The sequence below is a fragment of the Phyllobates terribilis genome, unplaced genomic scaffold (assembly GCF_046119375.1).
Source record: "Phyllobates terribilis strain yellow unplaced genomic scaffold, ASM4611937v1 Scaffold_74__1_contigs__length_7073193, whole genome shotgun sequence".
Lineage (NCBI taxonomy): Eukaryota > Metazoa > Chordata > Amphibia > Anura > Dendrobatidae > Phyllobates > Phyllobates terribilis.
Genome location: NW_027362834.1, coordinates 4,608,108 through 4,625,224, shown reverse-complemented (window position 1 = coordinate 4,625,224; position 17,117 = coordinate 4,608,108). Strand labels below are relative to the sequence as shown.

Genomic DNA, 17,117 nt, shown 5'->3' with positions numbered 1-17,117 from the left:
GGAGAGGTAATTAATCAGCAACCCTCCTGCTAAGGGTAGACAGCTGCTCGTTCCACCCCCCCCCCCCCGCCTTAATTGGTTCTCCTCCCTTCCAACGGTGTTGAGGCGGGTGGGAACAGCCGGGGGTTGAGGGTACTGTGCTAAAAGAGGTGGAGTTATGCAGATCTAAAACGCGTGGATTGCAGCAGCAGCAAGCCGAAAAGTGCAGGCATGTGAGGGATCTAGAGGTTGACAGCATGTCTTCTTAACGGGAGTCCAGGTGGCCATCTCCACAAATGGACTTTTCAGAATCCTTGGGTGGCACCGTAGTCGGAAACCAATTCTGGTTATCGCTTCTCGGCCTTTTGGCTAAGATCAAGTGTAGTATCTGTTCTTATCAGTTTAATATCTGATACGTCCCCTATCTGGGGACCATATATTAAATGGATTTTTAGAACAGGGAGATGGAAAAAGAGCTTGCTCTGTCCACTCCACGCATTGACCTGGTATTGCAGTATCTCCAGGACCGGTGCACCCCTTCTTTAATGCAGTTTCTAAAATCAGAAAGAATTGAATTCAATGCTTTTTGTTCATTTTGCTTGTTTGTCGGATTTTGGGATGGACTCTTTGGCTTTGCTTTTCTTCTCCTCATTGGATTTTTCATGTTAAAAGTTGCAGAAGCCAGATGACAAGCTCATTTTGGTTCAACTTCAGCAACTGTGCATTGCATTGCCATGTAATGTAATGTAATGCAATGCTATCTATCTAGCTCTCCCTCTATACTTCCTTTTGGATAAACAGACATATTAGGCAAGCATTTTGGAGCTTTCACCTAAATAACTACAGGTGGTGAGATAAGCTGCACAATATAATTGACCTTTCAGTATATTGTTGCACACACACCATCTATTTAGCAAATGCCCTTGTTATCAACAGCAGCCTTTTAAACTCACCTGAGCTAACAGGTATGTGAGCTGGTTACTCTGCTGCGCTTAAAATTTCTTTTTTGGTTTGCTACAATGCCTTTTCTGAAACGTTGTCTCCCTCTGCTGGAACACTGACTTCTTTCATTTAATGCCTGCAGACTATAAAAGAGAAACCAACCCAAAAAGTTTGGTTGATTAGTCTGTGGCATTCTTTTAAACTGTTGCTTATGGCGGTCTCTGTGAGCTTCTCAGTGACATTCAGCCATCCAGGTATCCCGCCTGCAGTAGACGGAATGTGGCAATGGAACGCTGGCTGCGCGTGTCATAATAGGCTCTGAGCCTTTATATACCTGCGCACAGCAGCAGCCACCTTCAGTCTGCTGCTGGACAGCCAGCAGCAGCAGCAGCAGGAGAGGTAATTAATCAGCAACCCTCCTGCTAAGGGTAGACAGCTGCTCGTTCCACCCCCCCCCCGCCTTAATTGGTTCTCCTCCCTTCCAACGGTGTTGAGGCGGGTGGGAACAGCCGGGGGTTGAGGGTACTGTGCTAAAAGAGGTGGAGTTATGCAGATCTAAAATGCGTGGATTGCAGCAGCAGCAAGCCGAAAAGTGCAGGCATGTGAGGGATCTAGAGGTTGACAGCATGTCTTCTTAACGGGAGTCCAGGTGGCCATCTCCACAAATGGACTTTTCAGAATCCTTGGGTGGCACCGTAGTCGGAAACCAATTCTGGTTATCGCTTCTCGGCCTTTTGGCTAAGATCAAGTGTAGTATCTGTTCTTATCAGTTTAATATCTGATACGTCCCCTATCTGGGGACCATATATTAAATGGATTTTTAGAACAGGGAGATGGAAAAAGAGCTTGCTCTGTCCACTCCACGCATTGACCTGGTATTGCAGTATCTCCAGGACCGGTGCACCCCTTCTTTAATGCAGTTTCTAAAATCAGAAAGAATTGAATTCAATGCTTTTTGTTCATTTTGCTTGTTTGTCGGATTTTGGGATGGACTCTTTGGCTTTGCTTTTCTTCTCCTCATTGCATTTTTCATGCTAAAAGTTGCAGAAGCCAGATGACAAGCTCATTTTGGTTCAACTTCAGCAACTGTGCATTGCATTGCCATGTAATGTAATGTAATGCAATGCTATCTATCTAGCTCTCCCTCTATACTTCCTTTTGGATAAACAGACATATTAGGCAAGCATTTTGGAGCTTTCACCTAAATAACTACAGGTGGTGAGATAAGCTGCACAATATAATTGACCTTTCAGTATATTGTTGCACACACACCATCTATTTAGCAAATGCCCTTGTTATCAACAGCAGCCTTTTAAACTCACCTGAGCTAACAGGTATGTGAGCTGGTTACTCTGCTGCGCTTAAAATTTATTTTTTGGTTTGCTACAATGCCTTTTCTGAAACGTTGTCTCCCTCTGCTGGAACACTGACTTCTTTCATTTAATGCCTGCAGACTATAAAAGAGAAACCAACCCAAAAAGTTTGGTTGATTAGTCTGTGGCATTCTTTTAAACTGTTGCTTATGGCGGTCTCTGTGAGCTTCTCAGTGACATTCAGCCATCCAGGTATCCCGCCTGCAGTAGACGGAATGTGGCAATGGAACGCTGGCTGCGCGTGTCATAATAGGCTCTGAGCCTTTATATACCTGCGCACAGCAGCAGCCACCTTCAGTCTGCTGCTGGACAGCCAGCAGCAGCAGCAGCAGGAGAGGTAATTAATCAGCAACCCTCCTGCTAAGGGTAGACAGCTGGTCGTTCCACCCCCCCCCCCCCGCCTTAATTGGTTCTCCTCCCTTCCAACGGTGTTGAGGCGTGTGGGAACAGCCGGGGGTTGAGGGTACTGTGCTAAAAGAGGTGGAGTTATGCAGATCTAAAACGCGTGGATTGCAGCAGCAGCAAGCCGAAAAGTGCAGGCATGTGAGGGATCTAGAGGTTGACAGCATGTCTTCTTAACGGGAGTCCAGGTGGCCATCTCCACAAATGGACTTTTCAGAATCCTTGGGTGGCACCGTAGTCGGAAACCAATTCTGGTTATCGCTTCTCGGCCTTTTGGCTAAGATCAAGTGTAGTATCTGTTCTTATCAGTTTAATATCTGATACGTCCCCTATCTGGGGACCATATATTAAATGGATTTTTAGAACAGGGAGATGGAAAAAGAGCTTGCTCTGTCCACTCCACGCATTGACCTGGTATTGCAGTATCTCCAGGACCGGTGCACCCCTTCTTTAATGCAGTTTCTAAAATCAGAAAGAATTGAATTCAATGCTTTTTGTTCATTTTGCTTGTTTGTCGGATTTTGGGATGGACTCTTTGGCTTTGCTTTTCTTCTCCTCATTGGATTTTTCATGTTAAAAGTTGCAGAAGCCAGATGACAAGCTCATTTTGGTTCAACTTCAGCAACTGTGCATTGCATTGCCATGTAATGTAATGTAATGCAATGCTATCTATCTAGCTCTCCCTCTATACTTCCTTTTGGATAAACAGACATATTAGGCAAGCATTTTGGAGCTTTCACCTAAATAACTACAGGTGGTGAGATAAGCTGCACAATATAATTGACCTTTCAGTATATTGTTGCACACACACCATCTATTTAGCAAATGCCCTTGTTATCAACAGCAGCCTTTTAAACTCACCTGAGCTAACAGGTATGTGAGCTGGTTACTCTGCTGCGCTTAAAATTTCTTTTTTGGTTTGCTACAATGCCTTTTCTGAAACGTTGTCTCCCTCTGCTGGAACACTGACTTCTTTCATTTAATGCCTGCAGACTATAAAAGAGAAACCAACCCAAAAAGTTTGGTTGATTAGTCTGTGGCATTCTTTTAAACTGTTGCTTATGGCGGTCTCTGTGAGCTTCTCAGTGACATTCAGCCATCCAGGTATCCCGCCTGCAGTAGACGGAATGTGGCAATGGAACGCTGGCTGCGCGTGTCATAATAGGCTCTGAGCCTTTATATACCTGCGCACAGCAGCAGCCACCTTCAGTCTGCTGCTGGACAGCCAGCAGCAGCAGCAGCAGGAGAGGTAATTAATCAGCAACCCTCCTGCTAAGGGTAGACAGCTGCTCGTTCCACCCCCCCCCCCCCCGCCTTAATTGGTTCTCCTCCCTTCCAACGGTGTTGAGGCGGGTGGGAACAGCCGGGGGTTGAGGGTACTGTGCTAAAAGAGGTGGAGTTATGCAGATCTAAAACGCGTGGATTGCAGCAGCAGCAAGCCGAAAAGTGCAGGCATGTGAGGGATCTAGAGGTTGACAGCATGTCTTCTTAACGGGAGTCCAGGTGGCCATCTCCACAAATGGACTTTTCAGAATCCTTGGGTGGCACCGTAGTCGGAAACCAATTCTGGTTATCGCTTCTCGGCCTTTTGGCTAAGATCAAGTGTAGTATCTGTTCTTATCAGTTTAATATCTGATACGTCCCCTATCTGAGGACCATATATTAAATGGATTTTTAGAACAGGGAGATGGAAAAAGAGCTTGCTCTGTCCACTCCACGCATTGACCTGGTATTGCAGTATCTCCAGGACCGGTGCACCCCTTCTTTAATGCAGTTTCTAAAATCAGAAAGAATTGAATTCAATGCTTTTTGTTCATTTTGCTTGTTTGTCGGATTTTGGGATGGACTCTTTGGCTTTGCTTTTCTTCTCCTCATTGGATTTTTCATGTTAAAGTTGCAGAAGCCAGATGACAAGCTCATTTTGGTTCAACTTCAGCAACTGTGCATTGCATTGCCATGTAATGTAATGTAATGCAATGCTATCTATCTAGCTCTCCCTCTATACTTCCTTTTGGATAAACAGACATATTAGGCAAGCATTTTGGAGCTTTCACCTAAATAACTACAGGTGGTGAGATAAGCTGCACAATATAATTGACCTTTCAGTATATTGTTGCACACACACCATCTATTTAGCAAATGCCCTTGTTATCAACAGCAGCCTTTTAAACTCACCTGAGCTAACAGGTATGTGAGCTGGTTACTCTGCTGCGCTTAAAATTTCTTTTTTGGTTTGCTACAATGCCTTTTCTGAAACGTTGTCTCCCTCTGCTGGAACACTGACTTCTTTCATTTAATGCCTGCAGACTATAAAAGAGAAACCAACCCAAAAAGTTTGGTTGATTAGTCTGTGGCATTCTTTTAAACTGTTGCTTATGGCGGTCTCTGTGAGCTTCTCAGTGACATTCAGCCATCCAGGTATCCCGCCTGCAGTAGACGGAATGTGGCAATGGAACGTTGGCTGCGCGTGTCATAATAGGCTCTGAGCCTTTATATACCTGCGCACAGCAGCAGCCACCTTCAGTCTGCTGCTGGACAGCCAGCAGCAGCAGCAGCAGGAGAGGTAATTAATCAGCAACCCTCCTGCTAAGGGTAGACAGCTGCTCGTTCCACCCCCCCCCCCGCCTTAATTGGTTCTCCTCCCTTCCAACGGTGTTGAGGCGGGTGGGAACAGCCGGGGGTTGAGGGTACTGTGCTAAAAGAGGTGGAGTTATGCAGATCTAAAACGCGTGGATTGCAGCAGCAGCAAGCCGAAAAGTGCAGGCATGTGAGGGATCTAGAGGTTGACAGCATGTCTTCTTAACGGGAGTCCAGGTGGCCATCTCCACAAATGGACTTTTCAGAATCCTTGGGTGGCACCGTAGTCGGAAACCAATTCTGGTTATCGCTTCTCGGCCTTTTGGCTAAGATCAAGTGTAGTATCTGTTCTTATCAGTTTAATATCTGATACGTCCCCTATCTGGGGACAATATATTAAATGGATTTTTAGAACAGGGAGATGGAAAAAGAGCTTGCTCTGTCCACTCCACGCATTGACCTGGTATTGCAGTATCTCCAGGACCGGTGCACCCCTTCTTTAATGCAGTTTCTAAAATCAGAAAGAATTGAATTCAATGCTTTTTGTTCATTTTGCTTGTTTGTCGGATTTTGGGATAGACTCTTTGGCTTTGCTTTTCTTCTCCTCATTGGATTTTTCATGTTAAAAGTTGCAGAAGCCAGATGACAAGCTCATTTTGGTTCAACTTCAGCAACTGTGCATTGCATTGCCATGTAATGTAATGTAATGCAATGCTATCTATCTAGCTCTCCCTCTATACTTCCTTTTGGATAAACAGACATATTAGGCAAGCATTTTGGAGCTTTCACCTAAATAACTACAGGTGGTGAGATAAGCTGCACAATATAATTGACCTTTCAGTATATTGTTGCACACACACCATCTATTTAGCAAATGCCCTTGTTATCAACAGCAGCCTTTTAAACTCACCTGAGCTAACAGGTATGTGAGCTGGTTACTCTGCTGCGCTTAAAATTTCTTTTTTGGTTTGCTACAATGCCTTTTCTGAAACGTTGTCTCCCTCTGCTGGAACACTGACTTCTTTCATTTAATGCCTGCAGAATATAAAAGAGAAACCAACCCAAAAAGTTTGGTTGATTAGTCTGTGGCATTCTTTTAAACTGTTGCTTATGGCGGTCTCTGTGAGCTTCTCAGTGACATTCAGCCATCCAGGTATCCCGCCTGCAGTAGACGGAATGTGGCAATGGAACGCTGGCTGCGCGTGTCATAATAGGCTCTGAGCCTTTATATACCTGCGCACAGCAGCAGCCACCTTCAGTCTGCTGCTGGACAGCCAGCAGCAGCAGCAGCAGGAGAGGTAATTAATCAGCAACCCTCCTGCTAAGGGTAGACAGCTGCTCGTTCCACCCCCCCCCCCCGCCTTAATTGGTTCTCCTCCCTTCCAACGGTGTTGAGGCGGGTGGGAACAGCCGGGGGTTGGGGGTACTGTGCTAAAAGAGGTGGAGTTATGCAGATCTAAAACGCGTGGATTGCAGCAGCAGCAAGCCGAAAAGTGCAGGCATGTGAGGGATCTAGAGGTTGACAGCATGTCTTCTTAACGGGAGTCCAGGTGGCCATCTCCACAAATGGACTTTTCAGAATCCTTGGGTGGCACCGTAGTCGGAAACCAATTCTGGTTATCGCTTCTCGGCCTTTTGGCTAAGATCAAGTGTAGTATCTGTTCTTATCAGTTTAATATCTGATACGTCCCCTATCTGGGGACCATATATTAAATGGATTTTTAGAACAGGGAGATGGAAAAAGAGCTTGCTCTGTCCACTCCACGCATTGACCTGGTATTGCAGTATCTCCAGGACCGGTGCACCCCTTCTTTAATGCAGTTTCTAAAATCAGAAAGAATTGAATTCAATGCTTTTTGTTCATTTTGCTTGTTTGTCGGATTTTGGGATGGACTCTTTGGCTTTGCTTTTCTTCTCCTCATTGGATTTTTCATGTTAAAAGTTGCAGAAGCCAGATGACAAGCTCATTTTGGTTCAACTTCAGCAACTGTGCATTGCATTGCCATGTAATGTAATGTAATGCAATGCTATCTATCTAGCTCTCCCTCTATACTTCCTTTTGGATAAACAGACATATTAGGCAAGCATTTTGGAGCTTTCACCTAAATAACTACAGGTGGTGAGATAAGCTGCACAATATAATTGACCTTTCAGTATATTGTTGCACACACACCATCTATTTAGCAAATGCCCTTGTTATCAACAGCAGCCTTTTAAACTCACCTGAGCTAACAGGTATGTGAGCTGGTTACTCTGCTGCGCTTAAAATTTCTTTTTTGGTTTGCTACAATGCCTTTTCTGAAACGTTGTCTCCCTCTGCTGGAACACTGACTTCTTTCATTTAATGCCTGCAGACTATAAAAGAGAAACCAACCCAAAAAGTTTGGTTGATTAGTCTGTGGCATTCTTTTAAACTGTTGCTTATGGCGGTCTCTGTGAGCTTCTCAGTGACATTCAGCCATCCAGGTATCCCGCCTGCAGTAGACGGAATGTGGCAATGGAACGCTGGCTGCGCGTGTCATAATAGGCTCTGAGCCTTTATATACCTGCGCACAGCAGCAGCCACCTTCAGTCTGCTGCTGGACAGCCAGCAGCAGCAGCAGCAGGAGAGGTAATTAATCAGCAACCCTCCTGCTAAGGGTAGACAGCTGCTCGTTCCACCCCCCCCCCGCCTTAATTGGTTCTCCTCCCTTCCAACGGTGTTGAGGCGGGTGGGAACAGCCGGGGGTTGAGGGTACTGTGCTAAAAGAGGTGGAGTTATGCAGATCTAAAACGCGTGGATTGCAGCAGCAGCAAGCCGAAAAGTGCAGGCATGTGAGGGATCTAGAGGTTGACAGCATGTCTTCTTAACGGGAGTCCAGGTGGCCATCTCCACAAATGGACTTTTCAGAATCCTTGGGTGGCACCGTAGTCGGAAACCAATTCTGGTTATCGCTTCTCGGCCTTTTGGCTAAGATCAAGTGTAGTATCTGTTCTTATCAGTTTAATATCTGATACGTCCCCTATCTGGGGACCATATATTAAATGGATTTTTAGAACAGGGAGATGGAAAAAGAGCTTGCTCTGTCCACTCCACGCATTGACCTGGTATTGCAGTATCTCCAGGACCGGTGCACCCCTTCTTTAATGCAGTTTCTAAAATCAGAAAGAATTGAATTCAATGCTTTTTGTTAATTTTGCTTGTTTGTCGGATTTTGGGATGGACTCTTTGGCTTTGCTTTTCTTCTCCTCATTGGATTTTTCATGTTAAAAGTTGCAGAAGCCAGATGACAAGCTCATTTTGGTTCAACTTCAGCAACTGTGCATTGCATTGCCATGTAATGTAATGTAATGCAATGCTATCTATCTAGCTCTCCCTCTATACTTCCTTTTGGATAAACAGACATATTAGGCAAGCATTTTGGAGCTTTCACCTAAATAACTACAGGTGGTGAGATAAGCTGCACAATATAATTGACCTTTCAGTATATTGTTGCACACACACCATCTATTTAGCAAATGCCCTTGTTATCAACAGCAGCCTTTTAAACTCACCTGAGCTAACAGGTATGTGAGCTGGTTACTCTGCTGCGCTTAAAATTTCTTTTTTGGTTTGCTACAATGCCTTTTCTGAAACGTTGTCTCCCTCTGCTGGAACACTGACTTCTTTCATTTAATGCCTGCAGACTATAAAAGAGAAACCAACCCAAATAGTTTGGTTGATTAGTCTGTGGCATTCTTTTAAACTGTTGCTTATGGCGGTCTCTGTGAGCTTCTCAGTGACATTCAGCCATCCAGGTATCCCGCCTGCAGTAGACGGAATGTGGCAATGGAACGCTGGCTGCGCGTGTCATAATAGGCTCTGAGCCTTTATATACCTGCGCACAGCAGCAGCCACCTTCAGTCTGCTGCTGGACAGCCAGCAGCAGCAGCAGCAGGAGAGGTAATTAATCAGCAACCCTCCTGCTAAGGGTAGACAGCTGCTCGTTCCACCCCCCCCCCCGCCTTAATTGGTTCTCCTCCCTTCCAACGGTGTTGAGGCGGGTGGGAACAGCCGGGGGTTGAGGGTACTGTGCTAAAAGAGGTGGAGTTATGCAGATCTAAAACGCGTGGATTGCAGCAGCAGCAAGCCGAAAAGTGCAGGCATGTGAGGGATCTAGAGGTTGACAGCATGTCTTCTTAACGGGAGTCCAGGTGGCCATCTCCACAAATGGACTTTTCAGAATCCTTGGGTGGCACCGTAGTCGGAAACCAATTCTGGTTATCGCTTCTCGGCCTTTTGGCTAAGATCAAGTGTAGTATCTGTTCTTATCAGTTTAATATCTGATACGTCCCCTATCTGGGGACCATATATTAAATGGATTTTTAGAACAGGGAGATGGAAAAAGAGCTTGCTCTGTCCACTCCACGCATTGACCTGGTATTGCAGTATCTCCAGGACCGGTGCACCCCTTCTTTAATGCAGTTTCTAAAATCAGAAAGAATTGAATTCAATGCTTTTTGTTCATTTTGCTTGTTTGTCGGATTTTGGGATGGACTCTTTGGCTTTGCTTTTCTTCTCCTCATTGGATTTTTCATGTTAAAAGTTGCAGAAGCCAGATGACAAGCTCATTTTGGTTCAAATTCAGCAACTGTGCATTGCATTGCCATGTAATGTAATGTAATGCAATGCTATCTATCTAGCTCTCCCTCTATACTTCCTTTTGGATAAACAGACATATTAGGCAAGCATTTTGGAGCTTTCACCTAAATAACTACAGGTGGTGAGATAAGCTGCACAATATAATTGACCTTTCAGTATATTGTTGCACACACACCATCTATTTAGCAAATGCCCTTGTTATCAACAGCAGCCTTTTAAACTCACCTGAGCTAACAGGTATGTGAGCTGGTTACTCTGCTGCGCTTAAAATTTCTTTTTTGGTTTGCTACAATGCCTTTTCTGAAACGTTGTCTCCCTCTGCTGGAACACTGACTTCTTTCATTTAATGCCTGCAGACTATAAAAGAGAAACCAACCCAAAAAGTTTGGTTGATTAGTCTGTGGCATTCTTTTAAACTGTTGCTTATGGCGGTCTCTGTGAGCTTCTCAGTGACATTCAGCCATCCAGGTATCCCGCCTGCAGTAGACGGAATGTGGCAATGGAACGCTGGCTGCGCGTGTCATAATAGGCTCTGAGCCTTTATATACCTGCGCACAGCAGCAGCCACCTTCAGTCTGCTGCTGGACAGCCAGCAGCAGCAGCAGCAGGAGAGGTAATTAATCAGCAACCCTCCTGCTAAGGGTAGACAGCTGCTCGTTCCACCCCCCCCCCCCGCCTTAATTGGTTCTCCTCCCTTCCAACGGTGTTGAGGCGGGTGGGAACAGCCGGGGGTTGAGGGTACTGTGCTAAAAGAGGTGGAGTTATGCAGATCTAAAACGCGTGGATTGCAGCAGCAGCAAGCCGAAAAGTGCAGGCATGTGAGGGATCTAGAGGTTGACAGCATGTCTTCTTAACGGGAGTCCAGGTGGCCATCTCCACAAATGGACTTTTCAGAATCCTTGGGTGGCACCGTAGTCGGAAACCAATTCTGGTTATCGCTTCTCGGCCTTTTGGCTAAGATCAAGTGTAGTATCTGTTCTTATTAGTTTAATATCTGATACGTCCCCTATCTGGGGACCATATATTAAATGGATTTTTAGAACAGGGAGATGGAAAAAGAGCTTGCTCTGTCCACTCCACGCATTGACCTGGTATTGCAGTATCTCCAGGACCGGTGCACCCCTTCTTTAATGCAGTTTCTAAAATCAGAAAGAATTGAATTCAATGCTTTTTGTTCATTTTGCTTGTTTGTCGGATTTTGGGATGGATTCTTTGGCTTTGCTTTTCTTCTCCTCATTGGATTTTTCATGTTAAAAGTTGCAGAAGCCAGATGACAAGCTCATTTTGGTTCAACTTCAGCAACTGTGCATTGCATTGCCATGTAATGTAATGTAATGCAATGCTATCTATCTAGCTCTCCCTCTATACTTCCTTTTGGATAAACAGACATATTAGGCAAGCATTTTGGAGCTTTCACCTAAATAACTACAGGTGGTGAGATAAGCTGCACAATATAATTGACCTTTCAGTATATTGTTGCACACACACCATCTATTTAGCAAATGCCCTTGTTATCAACAGCAGCCTTTTAAACTCACCTGAGCTAACAGGTATGTGAGCTGGTTACTCTGCTGCGCTTAAAATTTCTTTTTTGGTTTGCTACAATGCCTTTTCTGAAACGTTGTCTCCCTCTGCTGGAACACTGACTTCTTTCATTTAATGCCTGCAGACTATAAAAGAGAAACCAACCCAAAAAGTTTGGTTGATTAGTCTGTGGCATTCTTTTAAACTGTTGCTTATGGCGGTCTCTGTGAGCTTCTCAGTGACATTCAGCCATCCAGGTATCCCGCCTGCAGTAGACGGAATGTAGCAATGGAACGCTGGCTGCGCGTGTCATAATAGGCTCTGAGCCTTTATATACCTGCGCACAGCAGCAGCCACCTTCAGTCTGCTGCTGGACAGCCAGCAGCAGCAGCAGCAGGAGAGGTAATTAATCAGCAACCCTCCTGCTAAGGGTAGACAGCTGCTCGTTCCACCCCCCCCCCCCGCCTTAATTGGTTCTCCTCCCTTCCAACGGTGTTGAGGCGGGAGGGAACAGCCGGGGGTTGAGGGTACTGTGCTAAAAGAGGTGGAGTTATGCAGATCTAAAACGCGTGGATTGCAGCAGCAGCAAGCCGAAAAGTGCAGGCATGTGAGGGATCTAGAGGTTGACAGCATGTCTTCTTAACGGGAGTCCAGGTGGCCATCTCCACAAATGGACTTTTCAGAATCCTTGGGTGGCACCGTAGTCGGAAACCAATTCTGGTTATCGCTTCTCGGCCTTTTGGCTAAGATCAAGTGTAGCATCTGTTCTTATCAGTTTAATATCTGATACGTCCCCTATCTGGGGACCATATATTAAATGGATTTTTAGAACAGGGAGATGGAAAAAGAGCTTGCTCTGTCCACTCCACGCATTGACCTGGTATTGCAGTATCTCCAGGACCGGTGCACCCCTTCTTTAATGCAGTTTCTAAAATCAGAAAGAATTGAATTCAATGCTTTTTGTTCATTTTGCTTGTTTGTCGGATTTTGGGATGGACTCTTTGGCTTTGCTTTTCTTCTCCTCATTGGATTTTTCATGTTAAAAGTTGCAGAAGCCAGATGACAAGCTCATTTTGGTTCAAATTCAGCAACTGTGCATTGCATTGCCATGTAATGTAATGTAATGCAATGCTATCTATCTAGCTCTCCCTCTATACTTCCTTTTGGATAAACAGACATATTAGGCAAGCATTTTGGAGCTTTCACCTAAATAACTACAGGTGGTGAGATAAGCTGCACAATATAATTGACCTTTCAGTATATTGTTGCACACACACCATCTATTTAGCAAATGCCCTTGTTATCAACAGCAGCCTTTTAAACTCACCTGAGCTAACAGGTATGTGAGCTGGTTACTCTGCTGCGCTTAAAATTTCTTTTTTGGTTTGCTACAATGCCTTTTCTGAAACGTTGTCTCCCTCTGCTGGAACACTGACTTCTTTCATTTAATGCCTGCAGACTATAAAAGAGAAACCAACCCAAAAAGTTTGGTTGATTAGTCTGTGGCATTCTTTTAAACTGTTGCTTATGGCGGTCTCTGTGAGCTTCTCAGTGACATTCAGCCATCCAGGTATCCCGCCTGCAGTAGACGGAATGTGGCAATGGAACGCTGGCTGCGCGTGTCATAATAGGCTCTGAGCCTTTATATACCTGCGCACAGCAGCAGCCACCTTCAGTCTGCTGCTGGACAGCCAGCAGCAGCAGCAGCAGGAGAGGTAATTAATCAGCAACCCTCCTGCTAAGGGTAGACAGCTGCTCGTTCCACCCCCCCCCCCCGCCTTAATTGGTTCTCCTCCCTTCCAACGGTGTTGAGGCGGGTGGGAACAGCCGGGGGTTGAGGGTACTGTGCTAAAAGAGGTGGAGTTATGCAGATCTAAAACGCGTGGATTGCAGCAGCAGCAAGCCGAAAAGTGCAGGCATGTGAGGGATCTAGAGGTTGACAGCATGTCTTCTTAACGGGAGTCCAGGTGGCCATCTCCACAAATGGACTTTTCAGAATCCTTGGGTGGCACCGTAGTCGGAAACCAATTCTGGTTATCGCTTCTCGGCCTTTTGGCTAAGATCAAGTGTAGTATCTGTTCTTATTAGTTTAATATCTGATACGTCCCCTATCTGGGGACCATATATTAAATGGATTTTTAGAACAGGGAGATGGAAAAAGAGCTTGCTCTGTCCACTTCACGCATTGACCTGGTATTGCAGTATCTCCAGGACCGGTGCACCCCTTCTTTAATGCAGTTTCTAAAATCAGAAAGAATTGAATTCAATGCTTTTTGTTCATTTTGCTTGTTTGTCGGATTTTGGGATGGATTCTTTGGCTTTGCTTTTCTTCTCCTCATTGGATTTTTCATGTTAAAAGTTGCAGAAGCCAGATGACAAGCTCATTTTGGTTCAACTTCAGCAACTGTGCATTGCATTGCCATGTAATGTAATGTAATGCAATGCTATCTATCTAGCTCTCCCTCTATACTTCCTTTTGGATAAACAGACATATTAGGCAAGCATTTTGGAGCTTTCACCTAAATAACTACAGGTGGTGAGATAAGCTGCACAATATAATTGACCTTTCAGTATATTGTTGCACACACACCATCTATTTAGCAAATGCCCTTGTTATCAACAGCAGCCTTTTAAACTCACCTGAGCTAACAGGTATGTGAGCTGGTTACTCTGCTGCGCTTAAAATTTCTTTTTTGGTTTGCTACAATGCCTTTTCTGAAACGTTGTCTCCCTCTGCTGGAACACTGACTTCTTTCATTTAATGCCTGCAGACTATAAAAGAGAAACCAACCCAAAAAGTTTGGTTGATTAGTCTGTGGCATTCTTTTAAACTGTTGCTTATGGCGGTCTCTGTGAGCTTCTCAGTGACATTCAGCCATCCAGGTATCCCGCCTGCAGTAGACGGAATGTAGCAATGGAACGCTGGCTGCGCGTGTCATAATAGGCTCTGAGCCTTTATATACCTGCGCACAGCAGCAGCCACCTTCAGTCTGCTGCTGGACAGCCAGCAGCAGCAGCAGCAGGAGAGGTAATTAATCAGCAACCCTCCTGCTAAGGGTAGACAGCTGCTCGTTCCACCCCCCCCCCCCCGCCTTAATTGGTTCTCCTCCCTTCCAACGGTGTTGAGGCGGGTGGGAACAGCCGGGGGTTGAGGGTACTGTGCTAAAAGAGGTGGAGTTATGCAGATCTAAAACGCGTGGATTGCAGCAGCAGCAAGCCGAAAAGTGCAGGCATGTGAGGGATCTAGAGGTTGACAGCATGTCTTCTTAACGGGAGTCCAGGTGGCCATCTCCACAAATGGACTTTTCAGAATCCTTGGGTGGCACCGTAGTCGGAAACCAATTCTGGTTATCGCTTCTCGGCCTTTTGGCTAAGATCAAGTGTAGTATCTGTTCTTATCAGTTTAATATCTGATACGTCCCCTATCTGGGGACCATATATTAAATGGATTTTTAGAACAGGGAGATGGAAAAAGAGCTTGCTCTGTCCACTCCACGCATTGACCTGGTATTGCAGTATCTCCAGGACCGGTGCACCCCTTCTTTAATGCAGTTTCTAAAATCAGAAAGAATTGAATTCAATGCTTTTTGTTCATTTTGCTTGTTTGTCGGATTTTGGGATGGACTCTTTGGCTTTGCTTTTCTTCTCCTCATTGGATTTTTCATGTTAAAAGTTGCAGAAGCCAGATGACAAGCTCATTTTGGTTCAACTTCAGCAACTGTGCATTGCATTGCCATGTAATGTAATGTAATGCAATGCTATCTATCTAGCTCTCCCTCTATACTTCCTTTTGGATAAACAGACATATTAGGCAAGCATTTTGGAGCTTTCACCTAAATAACTACAGGTGGTGAGATAAGCTGCACAATATAATTGACCTTTCAGTATATTGTTGCACACACACCATCTATTTAGCAAATGCCCTTGTTATCAACAGCAGCCTTTTAAACTCACCTGAGCTAACAGGTATGTGAGCTGGTTACTCTGCTGCGCTTAAAATTTATTTTTTGGTTTGCTACAATGCCTTTTCTGAAACGTTGTCTCCCTCTGCTGGAACACTGACTTCTTTCATTTAATGCCTGCAGACTATAAAAGAGAAACCAACCCAAAAAGTTTGGTTGATTAGTCTGTGGCATTCTTTTAAACTGTTGCTTATGGCGGTCTCTGTGAGCTTCTCAGTGACATTCAGCCATCCAGGTATCCCGCCTGCAGTAGACGGAATGTGGCAATGGAACGCTGGCTGCGCGTGTCATAATAGGCTCTGAGCTTTTATATACCTGCGCACAGCAGCAGCCACCTTCAGTCTGCTGCTGGACAGCCAGCAGCAGCAGCAGCAGCAGGAGAGGTAATTAATCAGCAACCCTCCTGCTAAGGGTAGACAGCTGCTCGTTCCACCCCCCCCCCGCCTTAATTGGTTCTCCTCCCTTCCAACGGTGTTGAGGCGGGTGGGAACAGCCGGGGGTTGAGGGTACTGTGCTAAAAGAGGTGGAGTTATGCAGATCTAAAACGCGTGGATTGCAGCAGCAGCAAGCCGAAAAGTGCAGGCATGTGAGGGATCTAGAGGTTGACAGCATGTCTTCTTAACGGGAGTCCAGGTGGCCATCTCCACAAATGGACTTTTCAGAATCCTTGGGTGGCACCGTAGTCGGAAACCAATTCTGGTTATCGCTTCTCGGCCTTTTGGCTAAGATCAAGTGTAGTATCTGTTCTTATCAGTTTAATATCTGATACGTCCCCTATCTGGGGACCATATATTAAATGGATTTTTAGAACAGGGAGATGGAAAAAGAGCTTGCTCTGTCCACTCCACGCATTGACCTGGTATTGCAGTATCTCCAGGACCGGTGCACCCCTTCTTTAATGCAGTTTCTAAAATCAGAAAGAATTGAATTCAATGCTTTTTGTTCATTTTGCTTGTTTGTCGGATTTTGGGATGGACTCTTTGGCTTTGCTTTTCTTCTCCTCATTGGATTTTTCATGTTAAAAGTTGCAGAAGCCAGATGACAAGCTCATTTTGGTTCAACTTCAGCAACTGTGCATTGCATTGCCATGTAATGTAATGTAATGCAATGCTATCTATCTAGCTCTCCCTCTATACTTCCTTTTGGATAAACAGACATATTAGGCAAGCATTTTGGAGCTTTCACCTAAATAACTACAGGTGGTGAGATAAGCTGCACAATATAATTGACCTTTCAGTATATTGTTGCACACACACCATCTATTTAGCAAATGCCCTTGTTATCAACAGCAGCCTTTTAAACTCACCTGAGCTAACAGGTATGTGAGCTGGTTACTCTGCTGCGCTTAAAATTTCTTTTTTGGTTTGCTACAATGCCTTTTCTGAAACGTTGTCTCCCTCTGCTGGAACACTGACTTCTTTCATTTAATGCCTGCAGACTATAAAAGAGAAACCAACCCAAAAAGTTTGGTTGATTAGTCTGTGGCATTCTTTTAAACTGTTGCTTATGGCGGTCTCTGTGAGCTTCTCAGTGACATTCAGCCATCCAGGTATCCCGCCTGCAGTAGACGGAATGTGGCAATGGAACGCTGGCTGCGCGTGTCATAATAGGCTCTGAGCCTTTATATACCTGCGCACAGCAGCAGCCACCTTCAGTCTGCTGCTGGACAGCCAGCAGCAGCAGCAGCAGGAGAGGTAATTAATCAGCAACCCTCCTGCTAAGGGTAGACAGCTGCTC

At 45.2% G+C, this 17,117-nt stretch overlaps 13 non-coding genes across 13 annotated transcripts; all 13 read left to right on the top strand.

Annotated features, from left to right (window-relative positions):
* The first annotated feature begins 328 nt into the window (after positions 1-328).
* Positions 329-519, top strand: LOC141195700 (U2 spliceosomal RNA). The gene has a single exon (XR_012268278.1). It is a non-coding gene; the product is annotated as a U2 spliceosomal RNA (small nuclear RNA).
* A 1,120-nt stretch (positions 520-1,639) lies between these two features.
* Positions 1,640-1,830, top strand: LOC141195699 (U2 spliceosomal RNA). The gene has a single exon (XR_012268277.1). It is a non-coding gene; the product is annotated as a U2 spliceosomal RNA (small nuclear RNA).
* Positions 1,831-2,953: 1,123 nt separating this feature from the next.
* On the top strand, positions 2,954-3,144 carry LOC141195697 (U2 spliceosomal RNA). The gene has a single exon (XR_012268275.1). It is a non-coding gene; the product is annotated as a U2 spliceosomal RNA (small nuclear RNA).
* A 1,124-nt stretch (positions 3,145-4,268) lies between these two features.
* On the top strand, positions 4,269-4,459 carry LOC141196039 (U2 spliceosomal RNA). The gene has a single exon (XR_012268607.1). It is a non-coding gene; the product is annotated as a U2 spliceosomal RNA (small nuclear RNA).
* A 1,120-nt stretch (positions 4,460-5,579) lies between these two features.
* Positions 5,580-5,770, top strand: LOC141196682 (U2 spliceosomal RNA). The gene has a single exon (XR_012269082.1). It is a non-coding gene; the product is annotated as a U2 spliceosomal RNA (small nuclear RNA).
* A 1,122-nt stretch (positions 5,771-6,892) lies between these two features.
* Positions 6,893-7,083, top strand: LOC141195696 (U2 spliceosomal RNA). Its single transcript, XR_012268274.1, has one exon. It is a non-coding gene; the product is annotated as a U2 spliceosomal RNA (small nuclear RNA).
* Positions 7,084-8,203: 1,120 nt separating this feature from the next.
* Positions 8,204-8,394, top strand: LOC141195695 (U2 spliceosomal RNA). Its single transcript, XR_012268273.1, has one exon. It is a non-coding gene; the product is annotated as a U2 spliceosomal RNA (small nuclear RNA).
* Positions 8,395-9,515: 1,121 nt separating this feature from the next.
* LOC141195693 (U2 spliceosomal RNA) lies at positions 9,516-9,706 on the top strand. Its single transcript, XR_012268272.1, has one exon. It is a non-coding gene; the product is annotated as a U2 spliceosomal RNA (small nuclear RNA).
* A 1,122-nt stretch (positions 9,707-10,828) lies between these two features.
* LOC141195965 (U2 spliceosomal RNA) lies at positions 10,829-11,019 on the top strand. The gene has a single exon (XR_012268536.1). It is a non-coding gene; the product is annotated as a U2 spliceosomal RNA (small nuclear RNA).
* A 1,122-nt stretch (positions 11,020-12,141) lies between these two features.
* On the top strand, positions 12,142-12,332 carry LOC141195972 (U2 spliceosomal RNA). Its single transcript, XR_012268542.1, has one exon. It is a non-coding gene; the product is annotated as a U2 spliceosomal RNA (small nuclear RNA).
* A 1,122-nt stretch (positions 12,333-13,454) lies between these two features.
* LOC141196123 (U2 spliceosomal RNA) lies at positions 13,455-13,645 on the top strand. Its single transcript, XR_012268689.1, has one exon. It is a non-coding gene; the product is annotated as a U2 spliceosomal RNA (small nuclear RNA).
* A 1,123-nt stretch (positions 13,646-14,768) lies between these two features.
* Positions 14,769-14,959, top strand: LOC141195692 (U2 spliceosomal RNA). Its single transcript, XR_012268271.1, has one exon. It is a non-coding gene; the product is annotated as a U2 spliceosomal RNA (small nuclear RNA).
* A 1,123-nt stretch (positions 14,960-16,082) lies between these two features.
* On the top strand, positions 16,083-16,273 carry LOC141195691 (U2 spliceosomal RNA). Its single transcript, XR_012268270.1, has one exon. It is a non-coding gene; the product is annotated as a U2 spliceosomal RNA (small nuclear RNA).
* The last annotated feature ends 844 nt before the right edge of the window (positions 16,274-17,117 follow it).